We start from the raw sequence: 22573 nt of genomic DNA on the forward strand, positions 1-22573 counted from the left end.
TTACAACTTGAGTATGTAAATTGTCTGTTTTTATGTAATGTGTGTGTGTAAACCTGGGGCAAATTTCAAATGAGTATCTTTTTAAGAATATAAATTTTGGGGTACAGAAGTACATGATACCCACAAAGTTATAATAACAAATGTCTTGCCTTGATTAAAGTAAGATTTCTCTCTCTAATTTCTCGTGTTTCAAAGAAGACCATTTTTGTGTCTTTGCAGTAGAATGCACTTTGATGGAAGAATTGGCTTTTGATTTTAAAAAAATAGCTCAAGTTAATAGTTATTTCTGTTTTGTATGAAATGGATATATTTTGTGTTCTACCCAAGGTTTCTTAGCCCACATACTTCATCAACAATCTTTTTTTTAAATAAAGCTGTATTTCTGGTGGGTTATTATCTAAGAATGGGTTGATACAGATTTAATTTAATACACAGTTTCTTTAAAAATAATTTGTTTTTAAACTAAAAGAAAATACTGCTTTTGCTATGTTTCATTTTGCTATATCAATATATACCTCTTAAAACCATATTTCACAGTCTATTTTTCTTTTAGTTATCAACCCTGCTAATTTTGTCACTAATTTGTTTATGACCCTGAGGGGAGAGACAAAGGGACAAAGGACTGAGAGTTTACTGGAAAAATGTTTGTTGTCAAGCAGGGAACCCAATTCAGCGCCAAGGTTGTGCTCTGAGTTTCCGAGGAAGAGACATAGATGAGTAGCTCTTTTAAAGCCAAACTGTCCCTTTCTCATTTTAAGAAAACCACGTCCTCAACAGTTGCAAACTAGCTGCCAATTGTCTGGATTTGTCAATTAGGTAAACACTGGGTTGATGGGAAAGTGGCTTCTACTTCAAAAGTATAGTACCCACCTAAGGAGAGTGGTGTCCAGGTGCCACTACTGCATATGTGAGGGGTCCAATTCAGGATTATGATTCCAGTAAGAGCTGCACCATGTGAGCAAGTGAGGTGCCAAGTAATGGTGGATCGGCTGTGTTAGATGTTGGTTTACTTTGGTGTAAAAGAAGAACAATATGTGGTTCAATCTATTTTCCTGTTACTGTTCACAAGAGGATCATCCTTGGACCTGATATTGCAGCAGCTGTTGGTAAAGCCTTTTGTCGTTACCATGTATCCCTGTCCACTAGCTGCTCTGTCTGTTCTAGAATTTTGAATCCTATTGGTAAGCCAATAACAATGTATATTAGTCATCATATAGGTAAAAAGTTGGAAATAGCCAAAACTGGATCTGATAATATAATAGCTAAGAGTAGATTACCTCAAAGGAGAATTTAACTAAAAAAGAGGAAAAAAAAATTCAAGGGAGTGCCTTTGTGAAGAGAAGGAAGAATTATTTCATTAAATCCTTGCCTGCCACCAAGGAACTGCCTCAGCTTCCTCTTCAAAATAGACATTAGTCTGACTGCCAGGCTCACTCTGATCAAAAAAAATTTTTTTGGAAGAAACAATAATTTAGTTCTTAGCTCCCAAGTTCCAAAGTTTATCTTCTGGGTATTTAAGAGCAATTTAAAAGATTCTTCAAAAAGATGTCTTTATTCTAAGAGCAAGTTTCCTGTTATCTGTTGGAAGCAACATCTAGATAGATTCAACTCCCAGTTTTCATTTCTCAAGTGACATTTTTAGAGTTATTTCCTTGGTATGAATTCTCAAAAACTCTTCTAGTCCATATTTTAAGGAATGCTTTCAAATTAATTAATGTTCAATGGTAATCTTAATTACATATTACCTCTAGGTAATTTTAAGAAAAGCTTAGATATTTTTAATATGTAGAGAGATGCAGAAGGACCTGTAAGAATAAATACAGAAAAATAAAAAACTAAATCAATTAGGAACTGGGGAAATAAGAGCTATAAAATGGAAGATTTAGAAAATGTATTTTAAAAGGTCAAAGGGGGAATATAGCTCAGAACTGACAGTTGATAATTAAGACCAGCAATATTTCTTAGCTCTATTTCCCCCACTTTCCTTTTGCTTAGATCTGGAGGGGTTTTTCTGATAAGAATTAAGACCAGAGTTCAGTTAATAGAACAAAGCAGATTCAGAAAAATTGTTTAGGTAGTAAAAAAAGAAAGAAAGATACAAAGCAGAATGAAGAACCACTCATGTACAGAATTATGTGGCAGATTTCTTAAAATTATAATTTATTATTCTAAAATAAGGAACATTTGAAAAAATCAAAATATAGCATGTATAAATCTTATTACGTGAACTTCCTAATTTTATCCTTTCGGCCACCCTTTTTTGTTTAAAACATAAATTATTATTGATTGATTGATTAATAAGGACTTCTTTCTATTAAACAAATAAGCCTTTTGTCCTTCATACCATTTATATAAAGCAGACTTAAGCATTTATCTTAAAATTCCAATAAAGGGGGAAAGGAAGGATGAAACACTAGATTATGTTATAAGAGAATGAACTTATTGTTAACAATAAAAGCTTACATTTCTTTATGTTTCTATTTTCTGCAATTCTTTTTTAAGTTAAGAATAAACTTTAAACCAAGCTTTTCCCTGAAACTCTGTTTGGAATTAAAATTATTAATTAAATCATTTTAAAATTAAAACGGTCTTAGTTGGAAATTAATTGACTTTGGCTAGGTCAGAAATTAAATGGTAATGGGACACGGTCAAAGTAAGTTTAGATAATCAAACTTGTGTCTTTCTTTTCAGTCTGATAAAGAACAACACTAGGTGATATGCCTGGAAGACACCGCATGGTTAGAAAATATCATACAATAACAAAGCCTTAAGTTAAGCTACAACTAAATCTATGTATTTTCAGGGGCTTATTTCATAGCTCCTCTCCCCATCTGTATCACTTCATTAAATCAGCACAAAGAACTTCAAAATACCATGGCAAGTAATTTAATACGAATTACTCAATGTACCTGATCTAATTTTCAGCAGTTAGGTAATAAAAAGGGGAATGTGAGAGCACTCAAGATTTTATTCAGTCTCATTGTTTTAAGCACCATCTATAAGCCGAGTTCTCCCAAATTTCAGTGTGCAGCCTTGATAGTTACACTGAAATCCAGCCACCTATACAACTAAATTGTTTCAAATTACCAACAGCCAAACCCATACCTTAAACTGAATCTATAGATAAAACTATGTATTTGACCAGATGGATAACTAGGCATTTTTAGCCCTCTTTTTTCCTTCACACCCCAGCTCCAATCTATTAGCAAGTCTTGTTTTTTCTCTCCTACACATATTTTTAAGTCTGTTTCTCACCATTGTCTCCTGGCTGAAGTCCTTGTTCATTATCACTGTCCTAGGCCTTCTGCTTTTCCTGCTTCTGCTCCTGCTTCCCCACAGTCTGTTGCCCACATAGAAGTGCAGGTAGTTGTCTTAAAGTTTAATTCAGATCATTTCACTTAGCATCAAACTCATGACAGTTTCCCTTTGTCAATGGATTTGAACTCAAACCTGAACTCTTTAGTGTAGATTCGGCTCCCCAATGTTATTTCTTATCACTTAGAGTGGCTTTTTCCTACCTTGAGGCTTTTGCATTTTCTGTTCTCTCTGTCCAGCACACTCTGCCCTACATTTTCACATGCCTAGTTTCAGCTTAAACATCACCTCCACACTCCTAGTCATTCTTCTAGCTTTATTTTCTACATAATGCCAAATATTACCTGAAATTATATTTCTAATTTACAAGTTCATTGTCTATTTCTCCCTAACAGAAAGAAAGCAGGAAGGACCCATAATGATCATGTAGTTCAACTTCCTTGTACTATTTGAGAAGAAATTGAGGCCCATAGAAGCTAAATGTTTTGCCAGTGCATGTTCAACGAGTTAGGGATGAAGCCAGAAAGGAAAATGAATGCTCCTGAGACAACAATAGGCAAAATTTTTTCTGCTTTATTCTCCTATGTTATATTCCATTAACGATCCCTTATTTTCCAAGACACCCAGTGGTAAGAGAGAGCTCTACCCTCTCACCACAGACCTGCAGTTTTACCTACCTCAGCTCTGTAGTAGGGGTATGTCATTTTAAAGTACATCAAGGGTATTCATATAACTATCCATTCATATAGCCGTCACAGGTAATTGAGATGCTTTATCCAATAACTTTTTTTCACTTAGTGACACCAGACAACCTGTAGAGATTTTAAGCTTTTTAATGGTTTCCTAATACCCCAACTCCATCGCATGAAATCAGGAATGGTGGGAAGCTCTGAATTAGAGAACTTTATAGTTTAAATTATTTAGTAAGTCATTGTAACTTGCATTTAAAAAGACAGTAATGTGCGTTATTTCTTTAAATCTTCAGTTGAAGAATTCTGCTTTTGAAAATCTAAAATGCCTAAAGTACTTATTTGCTTTATAAAACACAGTGGACAGAACCCAGACCAGTCTTTCCTTAAAGGTCTGGCAGCATCCTTGGACTAAATTATGAACAAGATTCCTCAGATGCAGCAGACTAACAATAAGACAAAGAAAGAGTAGACAGAGAAATGTGAGAGATGAAGGCTTCTGAATACTTAATACTCAGGAGTTATTTACAAGAATTTAGTTGCTGAAATTAGTTTGTTTTGTTGTGACTTTCATTGTTTCTCCTTAGAGGATTAAAAAACTAATGTGGGTACTTGAAGACTAAAATCTTTGTTATAAATGGAGGAATTTTGAATGCAAATATTGTGGTTTATATAAATCATTCAAGTAGGAGAAATGTGTTAGTCAAAACATGATAGCATTATATTAACTTCTATGTGATGTGCATAAAAGAAACAGAAAACATGGTTTCCATTTTTTAAGTTTTCATGGTCAAGATTACCCTACATTATGACTCTAATGTCCTTCTCTGAGCCAGTAACACCTAGGTAACATCTGGCTAAAACATGACTGTTTCAGTCAATATAGAAGGGGTATAGCTGATTTTTCAGAATTACTGCAAAGGACCCTTAAAGTTAATTGAATATATACTTAGGAAGTTTTACAGTATACAAAATACTGTGCCATATTTTATTAGTGAAGAATAAAAGAATGTGAATAGATTTAAAGTTGGTTTCTGTCCTAAAGGGGAGAGCTAATAACTATATAAATCTTCACGATATAAACTCATGAGTGATAATTGTTATTTGATAAGAATTTTAAAAATGTAGATGTTCAGAAAAGAGAGTAGGCTGCAATATGATGAAAGCAGGAGTCAGGAATTCTCCTGGAAGGCTACGGCATGTGTGTAGTATCCAGAAGGATGATAGTATTTTTATGAACAAGGATGGGAAAAAGGATGTGGAAAGGGGGTATTTCAGATGGAAAGAAACATAGTCAAAGAAACAGAGGCAGAAAATTATTGGAGTTTATTTGGGAAAAAACTCACTTTGGCTGGAAATTAGTGCATATTATGCAAGATTCAGACAAAGGTCATAAATGACAAACAAAATAGCTTTTATTTAATCCTCTTAGTAATGAGGAGCCACTGGGTTCTGTGACTAGAAAGGTGATGTATTTAGAGTTGCACATTAGGAAGATTAATCCATAGCAAGAGACAAAATTAAAGTGGAGAAAGTCTGAAGATCAATTAAGAGGCAATTATGATAGTTCAGCTGAGAGATAATGAGAGAGGGGATAATGGGAATGGAACAGAAGAGACGAATTCAAGAGATTAGAGAAGTCACCAATGAGATTTAATGATTAATTGCAGGTAGATGGCAAAACGAATTGAGGAGATAAAAGGTGATATTGTTTTAAGCTTGAGAGACTGCAAAAATTAAATCATTGAAAGAAATAATAAATTCTACAAGATATAATGGAATTGTTTTGAAATTCTATTTGGAACTTGGTTTTAGACATATTTGAGTAATTATGCAACTAAAAATGCAGAACCAGACACAAGAAAGAGGTTAAAACTGGTGATATAGTTTGTGTGAATATGTGTGGATGTTTGGGTGATCTAAATTTAAGTAACTCTTTGTTACATTGTAAGAGTCAATTAACTCATTAAAGGAGAAACCATGAACAGTATCCCTTAATATGAGAGATGAGAAGAGAAGGCATGTAAGAAGAGAGGAGGAGTTTTCAGAGTTGGAAGGGAATCACAAGACCAGCATCACTAAATCAAGAATGTTTTTCTTCCTTAAAAAAAGGGAGGGTGGGGCCATCATAAGATTATTTTAGATTGTGTTTTAAGTTTTCTTTTATTTCAGAAGAAACTTCTGAAATCTATGTGTAAGTATAATTAATTAAAATAACAAAATAGGTAAAAAAATCTTCAAACACATTTTTTATAGAGAAAACTTTAGTACATTTTTTTGTCAAGAACCTCAGTAAACTAATACATTTTTCATTCACTTATTTGACAGGCATTTTTTTTAAGCACGAAAGACACTTTCTTTGAAACTGTTCCTGTCTGAATAAATAGGACCAGAGGCTAATAACAGAAGAAAAATACTGGACTACTGATTCTTCAACCCAAAGATGTTTGTGCTTCATTAACAAGGGAAGTAATTAATTTAAAGCCATTAAGCATTACATATGGTAGCACCCATATTCCTAATGTGAATTCTTAACTCACAGTGGTGAATAATTGCCACAAATAACCAGAGAGGATTTTCCTCCTAATTCTCTCCTCCTTTGATGTAGTCACTATTAACTACTCACTTTTTGAAATTGCCTCACACATTAATTCAATATTGATTCAATAAATAGTTACCAAGAGTCTATGATGTGCAAGCATCTTTTTAGGTCTTGCAAATCTACTGCTGAACAAAAGAGACAAATATGTCTTCATGCAATTATACTATAGTGGGAATTTACATTAATTAAAGTTAATGAAAATTTTAACAAATTTTGTTTAAATGTTAATATTGCATTATGGCATTGTATTGTCATACAATTTGCTAATATTACACATTTATGTACTTGTGCCCTAGATGATTGTTGTTCTTTAGGATAGTATAGTCACATGCTCCAGGGAAATGAATCAAGTGCATGTTGTTGCTATTTTCCAGTAAAGAACAACTGAAAAACTGCTTGTCTCTTTCTTTTTTCATACTATAAAATTATTGCCATTATTTTGAATAACAGTTTTATTTTCTGACAAAGTTAAAATTATCATAAACTTATTTGGAAAATAAGTGTTATATACTGCTCATAGTATCAGAGATGTATAAAATAAATCTAATAATAGATAAGAAATAAAAGAATTAGAAAACCTCAGTTTTCCAAACCTCAGTACAATAACTGATCTAAATATCAATCACCAATGACTGCTAAAACTCATTGGTACATGATTGATAGCAAATTTATAATGGATAAACCTGAAGCTTTTGACCAATCTTAATACCACTAAAGGTAGGAAAAATCAGACAATATGTGTCTCCTGATATGATAATAAAAATTACATAGAACCACTTATGTGTTTTTGTTAAAAAAATAAAATGAAACAAAACTTGAATATCTGAATCTAAGCTTATAGTTCTAATCATTATATATAGAAAATAATAAGTCTAGACATATATGCTAAATTATTCTGCAAAATATAAATAAGTCAAATATAATGTGAGAAATTCTATAGGACAAATGACCTGGTTTAAAAAAAATGGAGGGTTTGAAACATGGCAGATGATGTGGACCAGCAACAAACTACCAACACCGTAGAAGAACCCCTGGATCTTATCAGGCTCAGCCTGGATGAGCAAATTTATGTGAAAATGAGAAATGACAGAGAGCTTCGAGGTAGATTACATGCTTATGATCAGCATTTAAATATGATATTAGGAAATGTGGAAGAAACTGTGACTACTATAGAAATTGATGATAAAGAAACATATGAAGAGATATATAAATCAACAAAACAGAATATTCCGATGCTCTTTGTCCAGGGAGATGGTGTTGTGCTAGTTGCTCCTCCATTGAGAGTTGGCTGAAACAAAGAATTTATCCTATATGGAAATTAGGAGACTTTGTATGATGGCATCTTTAAATGTAGAAGATATTCAAAAAAGAAATCTGTGTAGATTTTGGTATTGAGAAATGGCGAAGGATTCTTCCACTCCTGAAATTAGTTTAAAACAATGAACTTGGGAAAGGTAGTTAAAGAGACATAGTAGAAAGAGGGAAAGTGTGATGTATTAAAAGAAATTTAAGAAATCATTGAAATGTGAGTCTGGGACTTGTTTGGATTTAAATTTAAGTAAGTTAACTATAAAAAGATATTTTTGACACAACTGGGAAGGTTTGAACATAGACTGGATATTGGTTGATATAAACTAATTATGGCTAGTTTTCTTAGGTGTGATAATGGCACATATTCTAAAAACTTCCTCTTTGTTAGACATATTAAAGTACTTATGAAAGAAATAATATGATTTCTAGAATTTGATTTAAAATACTCTATCAGTAAAAGAAAAATGACAAGAGGTGAGAAATAGATGAAGGATTTCAAAAGTTGTCTAATTGTGAAGCTTGAAGCTTCTCATTCTTATACTTTATTTTAAAACCTTTCCATTATAAAAAGAAAGTTATACATGTACTTCATAATCAAGATTTTATTCTAATATTTATAATTGCTTTTTCATGTTGATGTTATGAAGGCTCCATTGGAGTTATTCTTGGGTACAAGATCATGATATCAGATAGGATTTTTGGAAAGTATGAGAAAGGAGATGACAAAAAGACTTCAAAATAACAAAGAATATGATGTTTGATTCAAAAGAAATTGGAGAGATGAAATATCCTAAGTCATGTTCATATTACATTATATCCAAAGATTTATGAAAAACTGCCTTCTCCTTTTAACTCCTTGATTATAAGCTTTAGACTTACTTAACTACCTTTCCTGAAACTGCCAGCTGATTTGGTGATGTGTGGACTCTAAATCATTTTTACAATGCCAGTACACTATTAGTCAGAATGAAGTGACCTTTCCCAGAACAAAATATTTCTGTGTATGTCTCAGTAAATGTTGACAAAAGTATATGAGAACAAGAGTGGTAATAAGATTTATCATATTGAGACACTGAGTAATAGAAATTCTTCTGTAAATTAACAACCATGGCTAATATTATTTGTGCATTCGTACAGCATAACATCTGTTCTGCCAGAAAAAAAGACAACTCATCTGATGTGGTTAGTGCTCCTCTCATTCCTGATAAGGCCACTTGCTCTTCAACATGCTTTACATGATTAAACCAGCTTCTGGCAGATAATACTAGAAGCTAAGGGCTTCTGTTCCATATGATACTAACAGTGAAGGTACCATATGTCTCATCTTCTAAATAAATTAATTCAGAGCTTAAAAGCCCCAAACATTTACCACTACTATGTAACAACTATTATTATTAGTCTTTCACATATACACACATGAATCAATAACTTTTGCACATCTAACATTTTTTAGCTAGTTTTATCTACTTTTAGAATGGCTTCACTTACTTGAACATATTTTATATTTAAATAACCCCTATGAATTTCTATTTTTAATAGTTCATTTATATTGAATTTTTTCCATTACCATTTATCTCTCCTATGCCCTCCTCCACCTCCACCTAACCCTCTTACCTGCAATCATCACACTGTTTTCCATGTCTATGAGTCCTTTTCCTTTTTTTGCTTTATCCCTCCACCCCACATGACCCCCCCTCCACCAGAGCTGTCAGTCTGATCTCTATGAGTCTGTCTTCATTTTACTTGTTAGTTCAGTTTGTTCATTAGATTCCAGATATAAGCAAAATCAGAATTTCTTCTAGTGAGCTCTGTTTTATTCCTTACAACAAAAAGGTTGTTATATAGATCTGGAGGCTCTCAGATACAGAGAACAAGTTGATGGTCACCAGATGGAAATGGAGTTACAGGGGTGAGTGAAAAGGTGAAAGGGGTTAAGAAGTATAAGTTGCCAGTTATAAAAATAGTCATGTGAATGTAAAGTACAGTATAGAGACTATAAATAATAATATTGTAATAACTATTTATAAGCCGTGGTTGGGTAGCTCATTTGGTTAGAGTTTTGTCCTCATATGCCAAGGTTGTGAGTTTGATCACTGGTCAGGGCACATACAAGAATCAACCAACAATTAAATGACATAGAGACTAAACAAACAATCTAAAAAATCAACAAAACTAGGAGCTGGTTCTTCAAAAAAAAAAAAAAATCGACAAGCCTATACCCAGGCTCATTAAGAAAAAATGAGAGAAGATCCAAATAAACAAAATCAGAAATGAAAGAGGAGAAATCACGACTGATACCACAGAAATACAAACGATAGTAAGAAATTACTACAAACAACTGTCTGGCAAGAAATTTGACAACCTAGAAGAAACGGACAAATTTCTAGAAACATATAACCTTCCAAAACTGAATCTAGAAGAAGTAGAAAGTCTCAACAGACCAATAACAAAGAAGGAAAGTGAAACAGTAATCAAAAATCTCCCTGCACACAAAAGCCCTGGACTGGATGGCTTCACAGGCGAATTTTACAAAACATTTAAGGAAGAACTAACTCCTACCCTCCTCAAACTGTTCCAAAAAATCCAAGAAGAGGGGAAAATCCCAAACTCTTTCTATGAAGCTAGTATTACCCTAATCCCAAAACCAGGTCAAAGCACAACAAAAAAAGAAAATTACAGGCTAATATCACTGATGAACATAGATGCTAAAATCTTCAATAAAATTTTGGCAAACAGCATTCAGCAATACATCAAAAAGATCATACACCATGATCAAGTAGGATTCATCCCAGGGATGCAAGGATGGTTTAATATTTGCAAATCAATAAATGTAATACATCACCTAAACAAAATGAAAGACAAAAATCACATGATCATATCAATAGATGCAAAAAAAGCATTTGATAAAGTACAACACCCATTTATGATGAAAACACTCAGCAAAATGGGAATAGAGGGAGCATACCTTAACATAATTAAGGCTATATATGAGAAGCCTGAAGTCAACATCATACTCAATGGACAAAAACTGAAAGCATTCCCCCTGAAATCAGGAACTAGACAAGGCTGCCCACTCTCTCCACTCCTATTCAACATAGTGTTGGAAGTCTTAGCCACAGCAATCAGACAAGAAAAAGAAATAAAAGGCATCCAAATTGGGAAAGAAGAAGTAAAACTATCATTATATGCAGATGACATGATAGTATACCTAGAAAACCCTATAAACTCCACTAAAAAACTAATCAATATAATAAGTGAATTTGGCAAAATAGCAGGGTACAAAATAAATATACAGAAATCTAAGGCATTTCTGTACACCAACAATAAAATAGCAGAGACAGAGACAAAAAAGAAAATACCATTTACTATAGCAACAAGAAAAATAAAGTACCTAGGAATAAACTTAACCAAAGAGATAAAAGATCCGTACTCTGAAAATTACATAACATTGAAGAAAAAAATTAAGGAAGATACAAATAAATGGAAGCAAATACCATGTTCTTGGATGGGAAGAATCAACATCATCAAAATGGCCATACTACACAAAGCAATTTACAGATTCAATGCAATCCCTATTAAAATACCAATGACGTATTTCACAGACCTAGAACAAATACTCCAAAAATTCATATGGAACCAAAAAAGACCCCGAATAACAAAAGCAATCTTGAGACAGAAGAACACAGCAGAAGGAATCACAACACCAGATATCAAACAATACTACAAAGTCACTGTGATCAGAACAGTCTGGTACTGGCATAAGAACAGACATATAGATCAGTGGAACAGAATAGAGAGTCCAGAAATAAACCCAGGCCTCAATGGTCAACTAATATTTGATAAAGGAGGAAGGAACATAAAATGGAGTGAGAAGAGCCTCTTCAACAAATGGTCCTGGGAGAACTGGACAGGAACATGCAAAAAAATGAAACTAGACCACCAACTTACACCACACACCAGAATAAATTCAAGATGGATCAAAGACTTAAATGTAAGTCATGACACCATAAAAGTCCTAGAGGAAAACATAGGTAGATAAATTTCAGATATCTCATGTAACAATATCTTCATGGATACATCTCCTAAGGCAAGAGAAATTAAAAAAATAAACAAATGGGACTACATCAAACTAAAGAGTTTCTGCTCAGCAAAAGAAAACATCAGCAAGATAAAAAGGAAACCAACCATATGGGAAAACATATTTGCCAATGACATCACAGACAGGGGACTGATTTCCAAAATATATAAAGAGCTTATATGACTAAACATCAAGAAAACAAACAACCCAATTAGAAAATGGGCAAAGGACCTGAACAAACACTTCTCTGAAGAGGACATACAGAAGGTCCATAGACACATGAAAAAATGCTCAACATCATTAGCCATCAGGGAGATGCAAAGAAAAACCACAATGAGATACCATTTTACACCTGTCAGAATGGCCATCATCAACAAATCAACAAACAAGTGCTGATGAGGATGTAGAGAAACGGGAACCCTACTGCACTGTTGGTGGGAATGCAGACTGGTGCAGCCACTGTGGAAAACAGTATGGAATTACTTCCAAAAACTAAAAATGGAACTGCCTTTTAAACCAGTGATTCCACTGCTAGGACTATACCCGAAAAATCCTAAAACACTAATTCAAAAGAACTTATGCACCCCTATGTTTATTGCAGCACTGTTAACAATAGCTAAGTGCTGGAAACAGCCCAAGTGCCCATCTGTAGAGGAGTGGATCAAAAAACTGTGATACATTTACACAATGGAATACTATGTAGCAGAAAGAAAGAAGGAACTCCTGCCATTTGCAACAACATGGATGGAACTAGAGAGAATAATGCTTAGTGAAATAAGCCAGGCAAAGAAAGAAAAATACCATATGATATCACCTAATACAGGAAACTGAAGAACAACACAAACTAATGAACTGAAAAGGACAAAGAGCAGAATAGCAGTCAATGGGGGGGTGGGGGGAGAAGGGGGATAAGTAAGGGAAGGGTTTAGTCAAAGAACGTGTATAAATGACTCATGGACATGGACAACGGGGAGGGATATGATTGTGGGAGAAGAGGTGGACTGGGTGGAGGAGAGAAATAGGGGGAAAATGAGACAACTGGAATTGAAAATCCAAAAAAAAAAAGAATCAACCAACAAATGCATAAGTAAGTGGAACAAAAAAATTGATCTCTCTCTCTCCTTTCCTCTTGTTATAAAATCAATAAGTTTAAAAAATTCAATTAAAAAATAATGGCCTGCTTTAAAAATATTAATAACCATTTATAATGTCAGATGGATACTCAACTTATTGAGGTGAACACTTCATAGGTTATATAGATGTCTAATCCCTATGTTGTATACATGAAACTAATATAATATTGAATGTCGACTGTCATTAAACAATAATTTGTTTTTATAAAAAGGAAGGGAATTCCAACCCATGCCACAGCATGGATGAAGCTTCCAGACATTATGTTCAAGGAACTAAGCCATATAGTATATGACTCCACTTATATGAAGTACCTAGAGTGGTCAAACTCATAGAAAGAGAAAGTAGAATGGTGATTGCCAGGAGCTGCGGGGGAGGGGATACTGGCTGGGACAAAACTCTAGGAAGCTCTGAGTAGCACGCCAAAGAGTTTAGCCTGTCGGTGATTATGGTAAACACTAGATAATTTTAAAGATGATATGTATCTATATTCAAGGAGAAGGAATAATTTATGGTTTTTCAAAAAGTCCTGTGCATCAAAGATTTTAGTTCTGATTTACTAAATAAGGGTGATGGTCTATATATCTGTATTTTTAATGGAATCTTTAACCCCATTACCAGGTAATTCTGGTGCAGTTTATCAAAATTTGAAGAAAATTATTGTGATAGTCTGTCAGCCGGTCAAGTGGTTTGTTCTATTGTTTGACTAAAGTATTAATATTTTCTCTCTACCTTATGTGTCCTTACAGGTTAGAGGTTCAGAATGCCATCTGTAGACTCATCCGTTGACTGCTACCAGGCCTAAAAGCAGATGGAGCCACTGGGCACACATGTGCTGTGATGGGTGACTCGGACACATACACACAACTTACATCTACCTCTGGAGGTGTCAGTTGTGGTAGGAAGAATGCTGAAAACAACAGGAGTCACTAGACTTCAGTGGATATCTTGCTTTTTACTGTGTGACTCCAAGGCAGCTACTCAACTTCTCAGATCCTGAAGTTAACAACAATGTGCAGGTAAATTTAAAATGTCCAGCATCTCTGCCCCTCTCTGCCCCAGGGTGACTTAGAAACTCATGAGAAACCTTGTTTGTGAAAAGTTCTTTGAAATAATCCACCAAGTGCTGTGCAAATGTGAGACATGCTAATCTTTTTGGTTTAAACCATTAAATTTCCAGACAACTCTATTTAAATGCAAGTATGTTGTATAAGAAGGCATAACATTAGCACATATATTAGAATTTTTATGCCAATTGACATATTTTGGGTTGGCAGACCCTGCCACCCTTCAGAATCATGAAGAAAAAATGAAGAGTTGGGAAAAATGTAATGCATGCATCTAAAGATCAGCCCTGGGAAAGTTACTTAACTTGAGGTCCAAAACTAGGTGTGAAAGGGTCAGAAAGCCAACATGCTTACTTGAATCTATTGTCTAGGCTTGGTCCTGATTACTCAGGGGGGCAAAATGTATGTCAAGACACATATTTTTTTTCTTTTCCTAGAGGCAAACAATGAAGGGAGTAGTAGACATAGCTGAGCAACCTATTGCAAGTTCTTAGTATATATATGTCCCAAAGGAAGCTATGTGGATGTACCAAACTAGTGGAACAGAAAACACTATCTCTGTTAGGTAGAAGACACCATTGTATGTATGAATGCTCCACTACTCTACATCCTTCTGAGTTCTTAAATTTAAACATCCCCAGTGTCCTGAGGGAAGAATTGGAACCTGATGTGATTCAGGTTCTGCTTTTGACCCTTATAATGTTAGAGCCTCCCAATAAAGTGCTATGGGTTATGACATTGCCAGAAAGAACACTAGACACCAGCTTTAACAGATGCTCAAAGGCATTAAGTCTCCAGAAAATTGGTAAAGGACAGAAGTCAAATCTGGCTCTGAAGCTTACTTGCACATACTCAAATTTCATCCTCTCTTCTAGTGAAAATCAAGTTGAAGACTCTTATGTGACACTAGAAAATTGGAGCCTTGGATACCCCACGTATAAATAGGAAGGGCAAGGCCACAGTGTAAGGAAGGAGGCTGCTCTGATAAAGATGCATTTTTAATCCTGTAGCCAGCTTGGTTGTTGCTTGGTTAAAAGGCAGTCAACTGTGTTGCCCCTTGAGGCTTACATGTGCTTCTCAATTACAAAGAAACACTTTCATCTTTGGAATACCCAGCCTGAAAAACTGCTGCAGGCTCTCAAATCTCCTGTACGGGTTAACTTGTTCAAATAAAGCCAGCTTCTGCTGAGGGGCATTAGAACTTACACTTTCTACGTATAAAGGCTACTAAAGGAACCAAGAGCTGTGAGAGGACTACAAGAAAATCACAAGAAAAATACCTTGTTTCTATAATAAGTGCATATATGAACTTTTATTCAACCACTATTGCTCAAGAAAGAAATGAGTTCCAAATGTGGAATTCTGCACGAAGTTTCTGTACTTGTCTCTATATTCTTACCTGGCATTGGCAGCAAGACACAAATTCATCTCCTTGGAATTTATATTCTTCCTTCTAAACATTAATTAATTAATTAAAAATTTCTGAAAAGTGGAATATTCCCATAACAGCAAATGCAAAATGTCCAAAGGGATATAGAGAGAAAAAAAGGCTCCTGTTTCATCAAAACCTCGAGCCACTTGTTCTTCTCCCGGAAGCTACCATTGTTGGCAATTTAAGAGATAATCTCCATGTGCAAATATTTGTGTATTTCCTCTCATCTTTTCTCTTTACTCAAATAATTGCATATTATAGCGAGAAAACAAAGTGCAAAAGAGTATCTATATCTATCTATGATCTGTCTCGATATGGTAACCATGTTTGTCTCCTATGTGAGTTTAGTTATAAATTTCCCTGTTATTTTTAATATCTGTATAGTGTTTTTCTTTGTGTGTGATATAGCATAATTTATTTAACTGACCCCTTATTTACAGCCAGTTATATTGTTATGAACCTCACTTTAAAACGATGAGTATCTTTGTGACAGCAGCATTTCACACATGTAAAAAAGTACACTAGATAAATTCCTAGAAGTGGAATTTCTGGGGAAAAAACATGCATTTTCAACTTAGATATATATTGCTGAATTTCCCTTCTTAAATATTTGTAACAACTCACACTCACACTGATAACATCTAAGATTTTCTATTTCCTTATGTTTTGAACTTTTTGATCTTGACAACTAGATACATGCATATTAGAATTTTAGAGTAGCTTTAATCTGTCTTCCTCCAAAAATAAGTTAATACTAAACATCTTTTTATATGTTTAAAAACTTTTGTTTATTTTCTATGAACTATTTATTTTTACAACTGTTCTGTTGTCTTTGGTCTTGTTAAACTTCCATATTAACTATTAAATATGTTTGGGTTATTTTTCCTGAGATTTTTGTCTTTCATTCATCTTTAAATTGTGGTTGTTGTCTTCTGCCAAACAGATTTTTTAAATTTTACTGTATTGCCATATTAACAATATTTTATGATTTTTAGTTTTTGTGTTATATTTAGAAACTACGTCCCAAGGCCAAACTTATTTTTAAATTATCTGTTATCTTTACAGTTATTATAGTTTTATATTATTTTCTTATACATTTCATCTAGAATTTATTTTTGTACATTATAAATTAGGGAAGAATCCATAAAATCTTTTCCATAAAAGTATATCTAGTGCTCCTATCAACCATTTGTTGAATAATCCATTTTTCCATGATAATGAAATGCTCTTTTATCATGATCACACTCTGTTATATATTTGGCTTTATTCTTACACTAAAAAAGAATGTATTCCATTAGTTTATCAGTTTATCTTTTTGTCCAGTAGCATTGTGTTTTAGCAATTTTAACTTTATAATAAATCTTAGTATTTGGTAAGTCAAATTCCTTCTTTTTTCTTTCCTTTCTTTCTCTTCTCTTTTTGATGTGCATGCTCTTTCTTTTCCAAAACATCCTTCATATTCTTGCGTATCTTGTTTGCCAAATGAACTTTAGAACCATATTCTCACATACCTAAACGTTCTATTATGTTATGTTATTGATACAGTATTAAATTATAAATAATAATTTATTTTCTATGGATGTTTAACAACTGAAAGAATAATCTGGGGTATTAAGACATCTTTCTACCACAACATATATATGACAAAGATCCACACAGACTTCTGCAGAATCCTCTCTGGCGTCCTGTCTTCCCTAATTCCCCGACGGGACATTGAGTTCATGTGTCATTGCAACATTCTGGAGAAAATGTGAAGTGAAACACATTTCCTCTGAGAGGCTCCCTGACACTTCCAATGCAAGAACCAGCAGGAGAACCAGGACTAATGAGCCCTCTTTTGAGAAGCTTCAGCAGAATTCCTGCATAGAAAGGCAGACCATCTTCATGTCTTCCTTTGAGAAGTGTCTGTTTAGGTTTTCTGCTCATTTTTAATCAAGCTAACTGTTTTCTTGCTACTGAGTTTTTTGAGTTCTTAATATATTAGATATTAATCCCTTATTAGACATATGGTTTGCAAATATTTTCTCACATACTGTAGGTTGTCTTTAAACTCTGTTGATTGTTTCTTTTGCTGTTCAGAAGCTCAACTCTGATGCAATTTCATTTCTCTATTTTTGATTTCATTGCCAATGCTTTTGGGATCATATCCAAAAATTCATTGCCCTGATGAATATCAAGAAAAATTTCCTTGTTTCTGTCTAGTAGTTTTACAGTTTTGGGTCTTACCTTTAAGTCTTTTTGTCCATTTTAAGTTAGATTTGTATATGGTGTGAGATAAAGGTCCATTTTATTCTTCTATATGTGTATCCAATTTTCTCAACCTCATTCATTAAAGAGACTGTTCTTTTTCCATTATATTTTTCTGAAAATTTTATCAAAATTCAATTGACTGTAAATGCATGGATTTATTTCTGGGTTTTCAACTCTGTTCCATTGATCTATATATAGTACCTGTTTTTTTATGCCAGTGCCATACTATTTTGATTACTAAAGCTTTATAGTGTATTTTGAAATCAGGTAGCATGCTGCCTTCAAATTTGTCTCTTTGCTCAAGATTACTTTGGTTGTTCAGAGCCATTAGTGGTTCTATGTGAATTTTAGGATTGTTTTTTATATTTCTATTGCTATTGAATTTTGATAAGGATTGCATTAAATTCGTACATTGCTTTGGATAGTATGAACACTTTATCAATATTCATTCTTCTAATTCATGAGTATGAGATGTTTTTATTTAAGTGTTTTTTAAAATTTCTTTTATCAATGTTTTAGAGTTTTCAGTGTACAGATCTTTAATTAAATTTATTCCTAAATATTTTCTTTTTTTCTTGAAGCTTTTGTAAGTGGGATTGTTCACTTACTTTCTTTTTAAGAGTTTATTGTTAGTGTATAGAAATGCTACTAATTTTTTTAAGTTATGTTTCTCTCCTGAAATTTTACTAAATTCACTTATTGGTTCTAACAGTTTTTTGTGGAGTCTTTAGGGTTTTCTACATATAAGATCATGTCATCTGCTAACAGAGGTACTTTTACTTATTTTCTTTCTGATTTAGATAAATTTTTGTCTTTCATAATTGTTCCAGCTAGTACACTCAGTAGTATGTTGACTAGGAGTGACAAGAGAGTGTATCCTTGCCTTGTCTTATCTAGAAAAGCCTCCAGCTTTTCACTACTGAGTATGATGCTAACTATGGGATTATCATAAATGACCTTTCTTATATTGAGGTCTGTTCCCCATACCCCTATATCAATTTTATTGAAAGTTTTTATCATGAAAATCTTGCATGTTTTCATAGGTGCTTTTTTCTGCACCTATTAAGGTGATCATATGATTTTTTCCTTTATTAGTATGTCACATTAGTTGATTTGTAGATATCAAACCATCCTTGCATCCCACGAGAAATCCTACTTGATTATGGTGTATGATCCCCTAATATATTGTTAGACTCAGTTTGCTATACACATTTTGTTGAATATTTTTGCACCTAAGTTCATCAGGGATATTGTCCTTGTCTGGCTGTGGTATTAGGGTAATGCTGGCCTTGTAAAATGAGTTTTGAAGTGTTCCTTCCTCTTCAATTTTTGGAAGAGTTTGAGACTGATAATTGTTAATTTTTATTTAAATGGTAGAATTCACCATAAAACCATCAGGTCCTGAGGTTTTCTTTGTTGGAAGTCTTTTGATCAATGATTCAGTCTCCTTACTTGTTATTGGTCTGTTTAAATTTTGTATCTCTTCATGATTCAGACATACAAATGGCCAATAAGCACATGAACAAATTTAATCATCAACTTTATTAATCATCAGTAACATGCAAATCAAAATTACAATGAGATATCACCTCACACCTGTTAGAATGGTTATTATCAAAAGATAAAGGATAGTTGTTGATGAGAATGTGGAGAAAATGAAACCTTTGTACTGTTGGTCAGAATGCAAAGTGGTATGGTCACTATAGGAAACCATATAGAGATTCCTCAAAAGCAAAAAATAGAATTATCATATATATGATCCATCCATTCCATTTTGGGGTATATAGCCAAAGGATATCAAGCCAATATCTCAAATAAATACCATACTCCCATGTTCATTGCAGCATTAGTCATAATGACCAAGATAAAGTATCAACTTAAATGTCCATCAAAGATAAAGAAAATGTGATATATACCACATATTGTATATATGTGTGTGTGTTCATATATATACACAATGGAATATTTCATCCTTAAAAAAAATCTTGTCATTTGTGACAATATGAATAAACCCGCAGGACACTAAGTTAAGTGAAATAAGCCAGACACAGCAAGACAAATACTACAGAATCTCACTTGTATATATACAATCTAAAAAATTCAAACTCATAGAGGCTTGTAATAGAATGGTGGTTGACAGTGGGTAGCAGAGGTTTGTTTCTTGTGGTGGTAGTGGGGGTAATGGGAATATACTGTTCAAAGGACACAAGGTTTCAGTCATGCAGAGTAAATAATTATACATGGTGTGTATAGTTAATAATATTGTGTTGTACACTTAAAATTTTCTTAGACTGTAAATCTCTAATGTTCTCACCACAAAAAAAAAAATTAAGTATGTGACGTGATGAATCTGTTAACTAATTTAATTGTGTAATTATTTCACAACATACATGTATATCAAAATATTACATTGTATACTGTTAATACATATAATTTTTCTTTGTCAGTTATCCCTCAATAAAGCTGGGAGAAATGTTCTTTAAAAAGAAAAAATATTTTAATATATACATGCAATCTATTTGGAAAAGCAGAGAGATTTTAAATTATGCTTTAAAATTCTTTTCTCCAATGTTATGACTTACTTTATAACTTTTTATATTTTCTTAAAGTTCTATAATATACACTAGCTTTAATGAGTACACTTCATAAAATAATACCTAAATTAAAAAATGCCCTGTTGTTTTTGCTTTTTTGTTTTTTTTTTTTTTGTTTGTTTTGTTTTTTTTTTTTTTGGTTTACTCCTATCAATTAAACAGCATTAACAGGGGGAAAAACTCCCAGGAAGGAGGGAAGGAGGGAAGGAAGGAAGGAAGGGAGGAAGGAAGGAAGGAAGGAAGGAAGGGAGGGAGGAAGGGAGGGAGGGAGGGAGAGAGGAAGGAAGGAAGGAAGGAAGGAAGGAAGGAAGGAAGGAAGGAAGGAAGGAAGGAAGGAAGGAAGGAAGGAAGGAAGGAAGGAAAAGAGACAGGCCCGAGCAGGGATGAGAGTGAAGAAGGCGATGGGAAAGGTGGGAATAGACAATAATGGGTCTGAAAGGGCAGAAGGGCCATTGAGCCCATAGCGCACATTCCCACAGAGCTTCAAATGTATATATTTTGATGTTATCTCCAATGAAGTTTTAAATCATACATCATATTTTTAAATTTGAAGTATTGATTTGATAAATAGCAATATTGAAGATATGTCATAGTTTCTAATGCGTTTCAAAATTTCTCTGTCTTCTCCCTGTCCCCTTTCTCTTTCTTTTTCCTCTTCTTCAAAAACAGGAACCTCAAAAAATGGAAGTGCCCAGGGCCTGCTTTAACTTTACAGACTATATTTGTAGTGTAATGTACTAATGTTCTTTAGTAAATTTTTCTGCATCAGATTTTGGCAAAAAATAAAATAAAATCAGAGCTCTGAAGAAACCTCTCATTTTCTTAAGGCCTTCCATCAGCCCTGGAAAAAACTGTATTAGAGACTGGGACTATGAGATGGACAAAATTAAGTAAATTACAACTAACAACAATGAGCCACACATAGTAATGAATAGTGTGAAGTTGAAATTGAATGGGAGAAAATGGCTGGTTTAGTATTTTTTAAGATACTAAATGTAAAAAAGGAAGGCCTAACTTATAAACAAGAACATTTTACCTTTTTACAGTTTTGGTTTAGAATTAACAACTTTTCCACTATCCATCTCTGATCAAATATGTCAGGAAGGAATTTTATTTTTTAAGTAAAAATTAGTTATTAATAAAGTTTTATAAAATTGATATACTCTAGAGAAAAACCTCAGTGATTTGGGATCAAATCAATTTAATTTGTCTTTGTGTTACATACTTTCCTGGCTTACAAGAGTAGTAGAAATTGATCTTAGGCCTCATCACAAGGATAATATTACATGATTCTTAAAACTGTTAACTTTTACCCATTTTCTTTGGGTACCTGAAAGCACAGAGTTTGTCAAAAACCCATCTGTAACAACTAGAGCAAACCGTTTAACAAGACATTTTTTGCGTACTAACCCTTAGTTTTAATTTGCTTTCTCCCTTGCTTTCTTCTTACACCAATTTTCTTATTTATTTTATTATATTGTGAATAACTTACTGAACAATTCTTTAAAAGATAAATATTAAGAACCACTTCCTGATAGTTTAAAAATAGAGTTATCTTACTTGCAAGATTTATGAACTACATATTAATACCTAATATAAACCGTGAGAGGATAGAGAAATTGCAAAATTACATTTTTATTATACAATAAATATATAGTGATTCAAAAAATTTTAATCACACAGTAAGGTCAAAGGTGGAAATAAAAAGACCCCTTACCAACAAGTTTTCCAATTCTACCCCTAGGGAGTAACAATGTTCACAATTTCTAATTTCTCTCTCCAGAATTCCTCTATGCATTTGTAATATAAATGTGCATATAAAAATATTTAATAACATAATGGGATCATACAATACTTACTGTTCTGTGATGTGTTTTTAAATTTATTAAGCACCTTCCAAGATATTATCTACATCACTTTTAAGATAGTTACTTGGTCTTTTGTGGTATAAGTAGACTATAATGTATTTAACAAATTCCCATTCATATATTACAGGTTTTTATTTTTCAAATAAATCTGTAGTGAGTATCCTTGTATTTAAATTGCTGTTCCAATTCTACAATTATAGAATTCTACATTGAAATTTGATTTACAGTGAGATTCT

General features: G+C 33.3%; 1 pseudogene; it reads left to right on the forward strand.

Annotated features, from left to right (window-relative positions):
- Positions 1-7586: 7586 nt before the first annotated feature.
- On the forward strand, positions 7587-7931 carry LOC150008657 (U6 snRNA-associated Sm-like protein LSm3 pseudogene; annotated as a pseudogene).
- The last annotated feature ends 14642 nt before the right edge of the window (positions 7932-22573 follow it).

The sequence above is a fragment of the Furipterus horrens genome, unplaced genomic scaffold, assembly GCF_987537825.1.
Source record: "Furipterus horrens unplaced genomic scaffold, mFurHor1.1.pri manual_scaffold_5, whole genome shotgun sequence".
Lineage (NCBI taxonomy): Eukaryota > Metazoa > Chordata > Mammalia > Chiroptera > Furipteridae > Furipterus > Furipterus horrens.